The sequence below is a fragment of the Procambarus clarkii genome, chromosome 36 (assembly GCF_040958095.1).
Source record: "Procambarus clarkii isolate CNS0578487 chromosome 36, FALCON_Pclarkii_2.0, whole genome shotgun sequence".
NCBI classification, from domain to species: domain Eukaryota; kingdom Metazoa; phylum Arthropoda; class Malacostraca; order Decapoda; family Cambaridae; genus Procambarus; species Procambarus clarkii.
In genome coordinates, this window is record NC_091185.1 from 42,873,569 (window position 1) to 42,889,615 (window position 16,047).

A 16,047-nucleotide genomic window follows, 5' to 3' on the forward strand; every position below is an offset into this window, starting at 1 on the left:
GTACTCACCCACCTATTAGTTCTCACCCACCTGTTTGTTCTCACCCACCTGACAGTCCTCACCCACCTGTTAGTACTTAACCGCATGTTAGTACTCATCCACCAGTTAGTACTCACCCAACTGTTAGTACTCTTCCATATGACAGTACTCACCCACCTGTTAGTACTCACCCAGCTGTAAGTACTCATCCACCTGTTAGTACTCACCCAACTGTTAGTAATAACCCACCTGTTAGTACTCACCCACCAGCTTGTACTCATCCACATGACAGTACTCATCCACCTGTTAGTACTCACCCACCTGTTAGTACTCACCCACCTGGTAGTACTCATCCAACTGTTAGTGCTCACCCACCTGTTAGTCCTCACCCACATGACAAAACTTACCCACCTGTTAATACTCACAAACTTGACAGTACTCACCCACTTGTTAGTACTCATCCACCTGTTAGTACTCACCCACCTGTTAGTACTCACCTACCTGTTAGTACGCACCCATATGACAGTACTCATTCACCTGTTAGTACTCATCCACCTGTTAGTACTCACCCACCTCTTAGTACTCACCCACCTGTTAGTACTAAACCACCTGTTAGTACTCACCCACCTTTTTTTTGTTGCCGCCGAAGGCGGCTAGTTTATTGTGCACCCCATACTCATCCTGTGAGCGGTAGCGCAAAAGCATTACAGAGGGCACAAAAGGTCTTTATCAGACCTCATCTTAGATTATTACATAAACAATTTCTTCAATCCTTCACACCTTATAGATACAATGTCAGCTAGTTACAGAGAAAGTGTTATTACAAGAGCTACATATTTACAGTAAGTCATCATACATTAATGGTAGGTCTTATCGTTAATACATGATAGTTTGGCCAATGGGGATATTACAGAGTCATAGGGGAGCTTCTGTTTATTATTAGTCCTCACAATACACTACTTGTTTCTGAATCTCATATGTCGTTCATCTACTGGAAGCAAAATGTGGGTACAGTGCAAGGATTTCAGGTAATTTATCCATGGTAATAAGATAGGTTGCCATATCATACAGAGTGAGCTTAGATTTATCTCTAAAAGGCTCAATTTTACAACAATCCAAGATATAGTGTTCGAGTGTGTGTCCCTGCCTATGTCCACACACTTTACACTTTACTTCATCTAGATCCCTATACAAGCCGAACTGCCAGAGATACTTGTAGCCAAGTCTTATACGAGCTGTGACAACATCTGTTAGTCTACTGACTTTGTTACTTGCCCCATACACCTGTTTTACTTCACACATTTCATTGTGATGAACAATGGACCTACTAGTTCCAGTTTGCACTGTTCTACTTTCTTCAAATCCATCTAGGAGTTCTCGTCTAATGACACTTTTAAGGGACCTATTTGATAACTCAAGATTCCATTCATTACTGTCTTTATTTACTGCAGCCTTAGCAAGGGCGTCAACTTTATCATGTTCCTGCATGCCAATGTGAGAAGGAATCCACAACATTTTTATATTTACCCTCTTGCTAAGTATTCTTACATATCTACGTCTAGCTTCCAAGACAAGCACGTTATTACTTGATTGCAAACTGTTTATTGCTCGTAGTGAGGATAGGGTGTCAAATAATTAAGCTGTCTACTTCAGTGTTGTCAATAATTTCGAGTGCTACCAGTATCACTACCAACTCGGCCTGCATTGTGGACGCCCAGTTACTAATTCGGATATTTCTTTGAATTGTGCTGCCATCGGGCTGATGAGCAATAACAGCACTTACTGCCCTCCCTGTAGCTGTAATGAGTGATCCGTCAGTGTATATGGTCTGTGCAATGTTGTTTTCAGCTTGTATATTGTGAATGTGTTCTATGGTGCTTAATTTAGCAGCAAGCTGAGCATGAGGGTTGCTTGTGATTAGTTTCTTGGTGGGGTATGCAGGGGTCAGGATGTCAAAAGGTACTATCTGCCAGGGTGGAAGGAAGTGCTGTACTCTTTTATCTGTATATACATCGTGCAGTCCCATCATTTTAATATGAGTGGCAGTTCTTTGAATCCATTTAGACTCGCTAGTTCCATTTCGTATGTGTTCTAACAGTGCAACTGACACAATGTTGTTTTTGTTATCACGCAGCAGCTTTAATCCCATCATAAGATTAATTTCAAATATTCTATCTCGAATGCAAAGTATATTTAATTCTTTCCGCATGTTGAGAACTTTGGTAGTTATAGGACAGCCAAGTATAATTCTGAGTGCTTCATTTTGCATTTTTTCCAGTCTATCAATACTTTTGCCATTCTGCAGGACCAAAGCTGGTGCATGATAGTCTATCAGAGACCTTATATACGCTAAATACATCATTCTTGCTATTCTAATATTAACACCATATTTCGGGCTGTACCCCACTACAGCTCTGAGAGCCTTGAGTCTGTCTCTACATTGTTGATGTAACTTATTGACTGCAGTTGAGGTACAAGGGACAGAGACTCCAAGGTATTTGAAAGAAGAGACATAGTCTATTGGTATGTTGTCTATCTTAAGTTTTCGTGGTCCACTTCTGCGGTTGCCAATTTGTCTGTTAAATACCTTAGTTTTAGCAGCGTTGATTACAGGACCAAGGCTCTCACAAGCTGTATGTATACAGTTTAAGACTGTTTGCATTTCGCGGTGGGTTTTAGTATGCACAAGGATGTCATCTGCATAGCTGATAGTGATGTTTGCCGGACTAGTTGGGATTGATTTTAGTAAAACATTAATTAGAACATTAAACAAGGTAGGACTAAGTACTCCTCCTTGTGGGGTGCCTAGTTGCATTACTTTAGTTTCACTCTTGTAGCCTTGGAACTGTGCAGAGGACTTCCGGTTGGTAAGATAGCCTCGTATCCATTGTAATAAATGTCCCCCTATATCCATTCTCGCTAATTCATACATAATCACTTCCCTATTAGAAATATCAAAGGCATTTTTTAAATCAAGAAATGTTGTGTACTTGTGCCTTTTATCTCCATGAACAGTAAGAAAGGTTGTGATACAGTTGTGTACACTTTTACCATGTGTGAAACCATTGATATCAGGTGACATGTGCTCTTTAACTCTATACAATAATCTATTAAGCACCATTCTCTCAAAGGTTTTGCACATGCAACTGGTCAGTGAGATGGGACGGAAAGCATCAGGTTGGCCAGGCTTTGGTACAGGTACCGTAAGATTGGTGGTCCATGATACAGGCAACTGCCCAGTGACATAGCTGGCATTAAACAATTCTAATAATGGGTTACCGGGTACACGATGTAGGAGTCTTAGAATATCATAGGTGATACCGTCCTCACCAGGAGCAGTGCTCCTGCCCCTGGAGAGGGCTGCATCCAATTCATAATCTGTATATGGAACATCACATTCATCATGTTGCTTGCTCAACATGAAATTTATGAGAGCATTTCTATCTGTGGACCTCTCCCGCAATTTCTCCCTAGTGCTAGCTGGGAACATTCCAAGGCTGGAAACCTGAGCCCATTTTGCAATTAACTGATTGGCTTTCTGTAGCGGGTTTGGGTGTGAAACTTGTCTACTATTTTTACCAATAATTTTGTTTATGCCTTTCCAGGCTTTGCCCAGGGGAGTATGCAGGTTAAGTCCACTAACAAAACCCTCCCACTTATTTTGTCTCAGTTCAGTCATTCTCTCCCTTGCCGCTGCAAGCGCGGCCTGAAACAGTTTTAACATTTGAGGAGTTCTAAGGCTCTTATATGCTTTACCTGTCTGTCTAGCAATTGATTTAAGCTCTTTCAGTTTAGCATCATCATAGTACTGGGTTGTCTGACCTGTTTACCAGTACTTCTTTTTGTTTGGCGTAACTCACTATTTTTGATGGCCTCATAGGTATTATTTATGAGGTCATCATAAAACTGTTGTACATTCTCAGGCTCATAATTGTTATACCAATGTTCTATGCTGTCTATAAAGAATTTTTCTTGCTCTTTCCTTACTGTTAGCCTGCATCTACTCAGCTTAGTGCCAGGTAGGTCAACATTAGCCACGTGTATGTTAGCTGTTATGGCTAAATGGTCAGACATTAAGTCATCCATAATATCAGTCTCATGAGTTGTGTATGACAGGTTAAAGCCAATGCACCTCTCTAGGACTCCTCCATATGTTTGCGTTGGTTGATTCTTACTGATAATTTGAACATCATCATATGCATCGAGAAGTGCCAACAATCTTCTCCCGTTGGTGTTTGTAAGTTGATCCCCTAATTGTTTGTGTTTAGCATTTAAATCCCCAATTAATATTGTAGAATCAGTATGTGCAAAACTAGGTAGGTCAGTATACTGGAAGAGGCCAGTAGGTGCATAGGCATTCAAAACATTATGTGTAGAGATACCAACGTGTACCCGGATACCATGATATTGAAACCCCTCTCGTTGTTGGGCGGGGAGTGGCTCATGCGGCAGGGATTTTTTAACATACATAAGACACGTATTTTTTGATCTGGGATTATAACACTGATAACTAGGCAAATTCTGTGGGGTTTTACCTGCGGGAGTTAGGGTTTCCTGGAGGCAGACAATATCTATGTCTTCAGTCATAACCTTATGATGGAGATCTGAATACCGTTTTCTAAGAGAAGCAATATTCCAACTGAGTATCTTGATGACACTGTACTTGTTCTTATGAGATTCAGAGGCCGCCATTGTTCTTTTGTACTTTATCAGTCTGCAGTTTCAGGAAAGCAAGTATGTCTACATACCGGTTGTAGTGCTTTATTACAGCTTCTTTTTCCTCTTCAGTCAGCACATCACCTGTCACCATTTCTTTAAATGTGTCACGGCGGAACCATCTGGGATGTGGCGTGCGCGGCCCGAGGCGGGCATCCACGTCCAGTTGAACTTCGTCACTATCACTACAATCGTCACTGGTTTCACTTAGTTCTTTACCACAATCACTTTCATCATTTCCACTACTATTTTCCTTCAAACAGAGTTTATTAGACCCGGTATCAACATCATGATCGTCATCACCATTAAAGTTCTCACCCTCAGTGTCACTACGTTCATCATCAGGATCAGTTGCGCCATAATACTCATCGACAGCACTATGCGTTTCTACGTGGAATAGTTTACCTCTGTTCATAGCGCACTGTGTTGATGAGGCTGGGGTGTGGGGAGCCGTGGTGGGAGAGCCCAGCTGGTGTGAGGGCTGGGACACCCCCTGCTGGGGTCTCCCCTGGGGTACTGGCCGCATGGGAGCACATGGTGGTACCCCAGGTTGGTGTGGCCTGCCTTCAGTTATTAATACTCTCACAGTTTCCTGAAGAGTGGTTATCATCGTCTTTTGGTGCATGAATTCCTTATTTTGTTCGGTTATCTGCTTGGTCAGGTTTTCCACAATTTTGTTTTGTTTTTCTACTGTATGCATAAGCTCACTAATTTTCTGTGCCTGATCCAGGTCCCGCGACCAACATGAATGGGTAGGGCCTACAACTGTGTCACTCGAGCTACTAGCCGTGGCGTTGGAGTGGTTGGGTAAGGGAGGGGAGTGTGACGGAGTGACCGGTGGTGGCACAGCAGATGAGCCAGGGTGGTTACTGGCGCCCCCAGCTGTTGTACCCCTGGCCGCCCGTCTCGGCGGGAGTGAGGTACAGTCCCCATGCCAGGCGGGAACTCCCTCCATGTGACAGTTTGCACACCTCAGTTTTAGTGCACCACCCTTTTTAGCATCACACACAGACGTTGCATGCTTTCCGGCACAGTGGCCACACCGCTCATCATTCCAACAGTTCCTTGCAACATGATTCCACCGTTGGCACTTGTAACACCTGCGCCTGGGAGGGGTGTAAATCTTCATTGTTAGTTGCCGATAAGCACTTGGAACAGTAAATCTTTCCGGCGGAGTCTCTTCGCTGGTCCAGTTGGCGAGAATAGTCTCTCTGCCCTTAGTTCTTTTCGCATTGAAAATATATTCATGCTGCTCTACCAGTGTGTGATCCTGGTAGAGGTCCAGACCAAAAATGATGACAGGTGTCCTGTGGGTATGAGCAGGCGGTGGTGGTTTCCAAATTGTTATACCAGCAAGCTCTTGAGTACAGAAATATTGCACCATCTCATCAGTACTGTTCATACGAACATGGTTTGCATGTCTATTCGCCAACCAATACCCACCACCAGGGTGTTTTTTGGCTGCCTCAGCCAACCATGCATATTTTGCTGCAGTTCCCGTGCCCGAGGGAAACTGCAGGTTGGTTCTTTTCTTCTCATGGTTACGATTTATGATATTTTTGACTCCTTGTGTCTTCCTCCGGGACGATACAGTTGTCCAAGGAGTTTCGTTACCATCAGGCTCCTCCTGTCCAGCATTTGAGTCCACTGTGAAAGATACCATGCATGTATCTTCCTGCCTGTTAGTACTCACCCAACTGTTAGTGCTCACCCACCTGTTAGTATTCACCCACATGACCAAACTTACCCACCTGTTACTACTCACAAACATGACAGTACTCACCCACCTGTTAGTACTCATCCACCTGTTAGTACTCTCCCTCCTGCCAATACTCACCCACCTGTTAGTACTCATCCACCTGACAGTACTCTCTTAACTGTTAGTACTCACCAACCCGTTAATACTCACCCACCTGACAGTACTCATCCACCTGTTAGTACTCACCTACCTGGCAGTACTCACCCACCTGTTAGTACTTACCCACCTGACAGTACTCACTCACCTGTTAGCACTCACCCACCTGTTAGTACTCACCCTACTGTTAGTACTCACCTACCTGGTAGTACTCATCCACCTGTTAGTACTCACCCACATGTCATTACTCACCCAACTGTTAGTGCTCACCTACCTGTTAGTACTCACCCACCTGACAGTACTCACCCACCTGTTAGTACTCACCTACTTGTCGAGAGGCAAAGAGAGCAAAAGGCCATCAGTGAAATAGAGAATCCGAAATATTTTTTCTCCTCAGCAAAATAATGATCAAAAACCACATCTAGTATCGAGCCCCTGCGAAAGGGAGATGGAACTTTCACCGATGACATCAAAGAAATGAGCGAGTTACTGAGGAAGCAGTACGACTCTGTTTTCAGCGAGCCACTAAATACTATAAATTGATAACCAAATGAATTTTTCATGGATATGATACCAACATCAAATCATATTTCAGATGTCATCCTATCTCCACTAGATTTTGAAGAAGCCATAAACCGAATGCCTATGCACTCTGCAATAGGCCCGGATTCTTGGAACTCCATATTCATCAAGAACTATAAAAAACCACTATTGCAGGCCCTTCACATTCTGTGGAGACAAAGTCTAGATACTGGCGTTATCCCTGCCATACTAAAAAAAAGAGAGATAACACCACTCCATAAAGGATGAATTAAGGCAAAGGCAAATAATTACAGACCGAAAGCACTAACATCGCACCTCATAAAGTTTTTTGAGAGAGTGCTAAGAAGTAAGATTACAAAATACATGGAAAAAAATGTATTACGGAAAAAAATAAAATATAAAAACGGAAACCACGTTCAAAATTCAGGAAAATCATAACATAAAACGAAAAGGCAATGTAAAGGATCTGGGTGTACTCATGTCGGAAGACCTTACCTTTAAAGAACACAATAAAGTAGCCGTCACAACTGCAAGAAAAATGACAGGTTGTATAACAAGAACTTTTCACACTAGAGATGCTGTACCGATGATCATACTTTTCAAAACGCTAGTGCTCTCTAGATTGGAGTACTGCTGCACAATGACAGCCCCTTTCAAAGATGGAAAAACTGCTGACCTAGAGAGCGTGCAGAGAACCTTTACTACTAGAATCCACTCAGTAAAACTTCTAAACTACTGGGACCGACTAAAGAGCCTAAATCTGTATTCCCTTGAGCGCAGGCGGGAGAGATACATAATAATCTATACGTGGAAAATAATAAAGAGGCTGGTCCCAAACCTGCACACAGAAATAAAATCACATGAGACCAGAAGGCATGGCAGGATGTGTAGAATATCCCCGTTGAAAAGCAAAGGTGCAACGGTACTCTGAGAGAGAACTCTATCAACATCAGAAGCCCGAGACTGTTCAACACGCTTCCACAACATATAAGGGGCATAACTGGCCGACACCTCACAGTGTTCAGGAGAGAACTACACAAGCACCTCCAAAGGATACCTGATCAACCAGGCTGTGATTCATACGTCAGACTGCGAGCAGTCGCGTCCAACAGTCTGGTTGATCAGTGCAGCAACCAGGAGGCCTGGTCGACGACCGGGCCGCGGGGACGCTAAGCCCCGGAAGCACCTCAAGATAACCAACTGCTAGTACTCACCCACCTGACAGTACTCACCGACCTGTTAGTACTCACCCACCTGTCAGTACTCACTCAACTGTTAGTATTCACCCACCCGATAGTACTCACCCACTTGACAGTACTCACCCACTTGTTAGTACTCACACAACTGTTAGGTCTCATCCACCTGTTAGTATTCATCTACCTGTTAGTACTCATCCACCTGTTACTACTCACCCACCTGTTAGTACCCATACACCTGTTAGTACTCATCCAACCTGTTTGTACTCAGCCACTTGTTAGTACTCACCTACCAGTTAGTACTCACCCCCTGTTAGTTCTCTCCCACCTGTTAGTACTCACGCACCAGATAGTACTCACCCCATGTTATTTCTCACCCACCTGTTAGTAATCACCCACCAATCAGTACTCACCCACCAGTTAGTATTCACCCCACTTGTTAGTTCTCACCCACCTATTAGTACTCATCCCCTGTTAGTACTCACCCACCTGTTAGTACTCAACCACCTGTTAGTACTCACCCACCTATCAGTACTCACCCACCTGTTAGTCCTCACCCACCAGTTAGTCCTCACCCACCTTTCAGTACTCACCAACCTGTTAGTACTCACCCACCTGTCAGGTACTCACCCACCTGTTAGTCCTTACCTACCTGTTATTACTCACCCACATGATAGTACTCACCCATCTGTTAGTACTCACCTACTCAGGTGGATGAGGCTAGTACTCATCCACCTGTTAGAACTCACACGCTTGTTAGTACTTACCCACTTTTCAGTACTCACCTACCTGTTAGTACTCACCCACTTGAAAGTACTCACCCACCTGTTAGTACTCATCTACCTGTTATTACTCATCCACCTGTTTGTACTCAGCGACTTTTTAGTACTCACCCACCAGTTATTACTCACCCACCTGTTAGTACTCACCCACCTGGTAGTACTCGCCCACCTGTTATTATTCACCCACCTGTTAGTTCTCACTCACCTGTTAGTACTCACCCACCTGTTAGTACTCACCCCCTGTTAATACTCACCCGCTGCTATTACTCACCCACATGTTAGTTCTCACCCACCTGTTAGTTCTCACCCACCTGTTAGTACTCACCAATCTGTTTGTACTCAATCAACTGGTAGTACTCACCCACCTATAGGTACTCAACCACCCACCTGTTAACACTCACCCGGCTTCCAGTTCTCACCCAACTGTCAGTACTAACCCACCTGTTAGTACTCACCCACATGTTAGTACTCACCCACCAGTCAGTACACACCCAACAGTCATTACTCACACACCTGTTAGTACTCACCACACCTGTTAGTTCTCACCCGCCTCCTAATACTCACCCCCTGTTAGTACTCACCACCAGTTAGTACTCACCACCAGTTAGTACTCACCCGCCTGTTAGTACTCACCCACCTGCTAGTACTTACCAACCTTTATTACTCACCCACCTGTTAGTACTCACCCACCTGGTAGAACTCAACCACCTATTAATACTCACCCACCTGTCAGTTCTCACCCCTTGTTAGTACTCACCCACCTGTTAGTATTCACCCACCTTTTAGTACTCATCCATCTGTCAGTACTTACCCCCTGTTAGTACTCACCTACCTGATTGTACACAACCACCTGTTAGTACTCACCCACCTATCAGTATTTACCCACCTGTTAGTACTCACCCGGCATTCAGCTCTTACCCACCTGTCAGTACTCACCCACCTGTTAGTCCTCACCCACCTGTTAGTACTCACCCACCTGTTAGTACTCATCCCACTTGTTAGTTCTCACCAACCAGATAGTACTCACCAACCTGTTAGTTGTCACTTCCTTGCCAGTACTCTCCCACCTATTAATACTCACCCATCTATTAGTACTCACCCACCTGTCAGTACTCACCAACCTGTCAGTACTCAACCAACTGTCAGTACTCACCAACCTGTCAGTACTCACCCAGCTGTTAGTCCTCACCCTCCTGTTACTACTCACCCACCTGTCAGCACTCACCCACCTGTCAGTGCTCACCCACCTGTCAGTACTCACCCACCTGTCAGCACTCACCCACCTGTCAGTACTCACCCACCTGCTAATCTTTACCCACCTGTTAGTTCTCACTCACCTGTCAGTACTCACCCACCCGACAGTACTCACAAAACTTTTTGTACTCACTCACCTGTCAGTACTCACCCAACTGTTAGTCCTCACCCACCTGTTATTTCTCACCCACCTTTCAGTACTCACCCACCTATTAGTACTCACCCACTTGTCAGTACTCACCACCTGTTAGTACTCTCAAACATATTAGTACTCACCCACCTGTTATCACCCACATATTAATGCTCTCCCCACCTGTTAGTACTCAACCACCTCTTAATACTCACCCACCTGTCAGTACTCACCCACCTGTTAGTACTCACCCACCTGTCAGTACTCACCCACCTATTAATACTCACCCACCTATTAGTACTCACCCACCTGTCAGTATTCACCAACCTGTCACTACTCACCCACCTGTCAATACTCACCAACCTGTTAGTCCTCACTCATCAACCTATTAGTACTCACTCACCAGTTAGTACTCACCCATCTGTTAATCCTCACCCACCTGTTATTTCTCACCCACCAGTTAGTCCACACCCTGCAGTTAGTCCTCACCCTCCTGTTAGTACTCACCCACCTGTCAGCACTCACCCACCAGTCAGTACTCACCCACCAGCTAATCTTTACCCACCTGATAGTTCTCACCCACCTGTCAGTACTCACCCACCTGACAGTACTCACCCACTTTTTAGTACTCACTCACCTGTCAGTACTCATCCAACTGTTAATCCTCACCCACATGTTAGTTCTCACCCACCTTTCAGTACTCACCCCCTGTTAGTCCTCACCCACTTGTCAGTACCCACCAACCAGTCAGTACACACCCACCTGTTAGTACTCACCCCACCTGTTAGTTCTCACCCACCTGCTAGTATTCACCCCTTGTTAGTACTCACCCACCTGTTAATACTCACCCACCTTTTAGAACTCACCCCCCGGTTAGTACTCACCCACCTGTTAGTACTCACCCACATGTCAGTACTCACCCACCTGTTAGTACTTACCCTCCTGTCAGTACTCACCAACTCTTAATTCTTTCCCACCTATTAGTACTCACCCACCTGTTAGTACTCACCCACCAGTCACTACTCACCCACCTGATAATTTACTCGCCCAACAATCAGTACTCATCAACCTGTTAGTACTCATCAACCTGTCAATTCTCTCACACCGGTCAGTACTCACCAACCTGTCAATACTCACCCAAATTTTAGTATTTACCCACCTGTTAGTACTCATCCGACTGTCAGTACTCACAGACCGGCCAATACTCACCCACCTGTTAGTACTCATCCACCTGTCAGTTCTCACCGACCTGCCAGTACTCACCCACCTGTCAGTACTCACCCACCTGACAGTACTCACCCACATGTTAGTTCTCACCCACCTATCAGTACTCACCCATCTGTTAATCCTCACCCACCTGCCAGTACTCACCCACTTGTCAGTACTCACCCACCTGTCAGTACTCACCCACATGTCAGTACTCACTCAACTGTCAGTACTCACCCACCTGTCAGTACTCAACTACCTGTCAGTACTCACCCACCACGCAGTACTTACCCACCTGATAATACTCACCCACCTGTCAGTACTCACCCACCTGTCAGTACTCACCCACCTGTCAGTACTCACCCACCTGTCAGTACTCATCCACCTATTAGTACTCACCCACCTGTCAGTACTCACCCACCTGTCAGTACTCACCCACCTGTTAGTACTCACCAACATGCCAGTACTCAACCACCTGTTAGTACTCACCCACTTGTCAGTTCTCACCCTCCTGCCAGTGCTCACCCACCTGTTAGTACTCCCCCACCTGTCAGTACTCACCCACCTCTCAGTTCTCACCCACCTGTCAGTACTCACCCACCTGTTAGTACTCACCCACCTGCCAGTACTCACCCACCTGCCAGTACTCACCCACCTTTCAGTACTCTTCCACCTGTTAGTACTCACCCTCCCGCAAGTACTCACCTACCTGTCAGTACTCACATACATGTCAGTACTCACCCACCTGTCAGTACTCACCCACCTGTTAGTACTCACCCACCTGCCAGTACTCACCCACCTGCCAGTACTCACCCACCTTTCAGTACTCTTCCACCTTTTAGTACTCACCCTCCCGCAACTACTCACCTACCTGTCAGTACTCACATACATGTCAGTACTCACCCACGTGTCAGTACTCACCCACCTGTTAGTCCTCACCCACCTGTTAGTACTCACCCACCTGTTAGTACTCACCCACATGTTAGTACTCACCCCACTTGTTAGTTCTCACCAACCTGTTAGTACTCACCAACCTGTTAGTTCTCACCCCCTTGTTAGTACTCACCCCTGTTATTACTCGCCCACATGTTAGTACTCACCCACCAGTCAGTACTCACCCACCAGTCATTACTCACACACCTGTTAGTACTCACCCCACCTGTTAGTTCTCACCCGCCTCCTAATACTCACCCACTGGTAGTACTCACCACCTGTTAGTACTCACCCGCCTGTTAGTACTGACCCACCTGGTAGTACTCAACCACCTCTTAATACTCATCCACCTGTCAGTACTCACCCACCTGTTAGTACTCACCCACCTGTCAGTACTCACACACCTGTTAGTACCCACCCACCTGTCAGTACTCACCCACCAATTAATACTCACCCACCTATTAGTTTTCACCCACCTGTCAGTACTCACCAACCTGTCAGTACTCATCCAGCTGTTAGTCCTCACCCTCCTGTTAGTACTCACTCACCTGTCAGTACTCACAAACCTGACAGTACTCACAAACCGTTTAGTACTCACTCACCTGTCAGTACTCACCCAACTATTAGTCCTCACCCACCTGTTATTTCTCACCCACCTTTCAGTACTCACCCACCTATTAGTACTCACCCACCTGTCAGTACTCACCAACCTGTAAGTTCTTACCCCCTTGTTACTACGCACCCCCTGTTATTACTCGACGATATGTTAGTACTCATCCACCAGTCAGTACTCACCCACCAATCATTACTCACACACCTGTTACTACTCACCTCAACTGTTAGTTCTCACCCACATCTTAATACTCACCCCCCTGTTAGTACTCACCACCTGTTAGTACTCACTATCCTGTTAGTACTCACCCACCTGTCAGTACTCACCCACCTATTTATACTCACCCACCAATTAGTACTCACCCACCTGTCAGCACTCACCCACCTGTCAGAACTCACTCACCTGCTAATCTTTACCCACCTGTTAGTTCTCACTCACCTGTCAGTACTCACTCACCTGTCAGTACTCATCCAACTGTTAGTCCTCACCCACATGTTAGTTCTCACCCACCTTTCAGTACTCACCCCCTGTTAGTCCTCACCCACTTGTCAGTGGGTGAGGATATGTACTCGACGATATGTTAGTACTCAGCACTCACCACTCACCACTCAGCACTCAGCACTCAGCACTCAGCACTCACCTGTCAGCACTCACCCACCTGTCAGAACTCACTCACCTGCTAATCTTTACCCACCTGTTAGTTCTCACTCACCTGTCAGTACTCACTCACCTGTCAGTACTCATCCAACTGTTAGTCCTCACCCACATGTTAGTTCTCACCCACCTTTCAGTACTCACCCCCTGTTAGTCCTCACCCACTTGTCAGTACCCACCCACCTGTCTGTACTCACACACCTGTCAGTATTCACCCCCCTGTTAGTACAAATCTATATGTTAGTACTCATTCACCTGTTAGTTTTCACCCACCGGTCAGTACTCCCCCAACTGCCAGTACTCAGCCACCTGTCACTACCCACCAACCTGTTAGTACTCACCCACCTGTCAGTACTCATCCACCTTATAGTGCTCCTCCACTTGTCACTACTCACTATCCTGTTAGTACCCACCCACCTGTTAGTACTCACCAACTTCTTAGTACTGACCTACCTGTCAGTAATCTCACACCTGCCAGTTCTCAGCCACCTGTTAATATACTCACCCACCTGTTAGTACTCACCTACCTGTCAATACTCACCCACCTGTTAGTACTCACCCACCAGTCAGTACTTACTCACCATTCATTAATCACCCACCTGATAATTTACTCACCCAACAGTCAGTACTCATCAACCTGTTAGTACTCACCAACCTATTTATACTCACCCACTTCTCGGTACTCACCCACCTGCCAGTACTCACCCACCTGCCAGTACTCACCCACCTGTCAGTATTCAACCACCTGCCAGTACTCACCCACCTGTCAGTACTCACCCACCTGTCAGTATTCAACCACCTGCCAGTACTCACCCACCTGTCAGTATTCAACCACCTGCCAGTACTCACCCACCTGCCAGTACTCACCCACATGTCAGTATTCAACCACCTGCCAGTACTCATCCACCTGCCAGTACTCACCCACCTGTCAGTATTCAACCACCTGTCAGTATTCACCCACCTGTCAGTATTCACCCACCTGTCAGTAGTCACCCACCTGTCAGACCTCAACCACCTGCCAGTACTCACCAACCTGTCAATACTCACCCACCTGTCAGTTCTCACCCTCTTGTCAGTATTCAACCACCTGCCAGTACTCACCCACCTGTCAGTATTCACCCACCTGTCAGTAGTCACCCACCTGTCAGTACTCAACCACCTGTCAGTATTCACCCACCTGTCAATACTCACCCACCTGTCAGTTCTCACTCACCTGCCAGTACTCACCCACCTGCCAGTACTCATCCACCTGCCAGTACTCACCCACCTGTTAGTGTTCAACTATTTGGACTAACAGGGCTAATATGTTGGTCTTTGAAGAGGCGTCTCCAATTGTCACTTGCTGAATGCAATGATTCTTGACCAATTTTTGTATTCTTCCAACTTTTGAATACATGTAAGAGAGCTCTTTTCTTCAAACTTCTTATTTGGTTTATCCAGTTTTCTACCACGATTACTCTATAAAAAATGTAAGGAAAAATGTTTAAGGTGAGGAACATTTCTTTGAAAAGTTGAAATTATTTTTGTTTAAAATTTTTGATTCGAAATATCAGTTACATCATCATCATGCAATTGAAAAACTACACATATAAAACATTTTGTAATACTTAAAAAAATGGTTACAGAATATAATACAAAAATGTATATGTATATAAAAATGAGAAAAAATTCAGAACAATTAAAGAGGTTTTTATAACAATTCGAAGTCCCTAAACATAACAAATAAATAATTATTACCACACAAGAAACATTTTCACTAGAGAAGGATAATTAAAATATAATATATATATAGATAAAATATATATAGATAAAATATATATATATATATATATATATATATATATATATATATATATATATATATATATATATATATATATATATATATATATATATATATATATACATATATATATATATGTCGTACCTAGTAGCCAGAACTCACTTCTCAGCCTACTATTCAAGGCCCGATTTGCCTAATAAGCCAAGTTTTCCTGAATTAATATATTTACTATAATTTTTTTCTTATGAAATGATAAACCAACCCTTTTCTCTATGTATGAGGTCAATTTTTTTTTATTGGAGTTAAAATTAACGTAGATATATGACCGAACCTAACCAACCCTACCTAACCTAACCTAACCTATATTTATAGGTAAGGTTAGGTTAGGTAGCCAAAAAAAGCT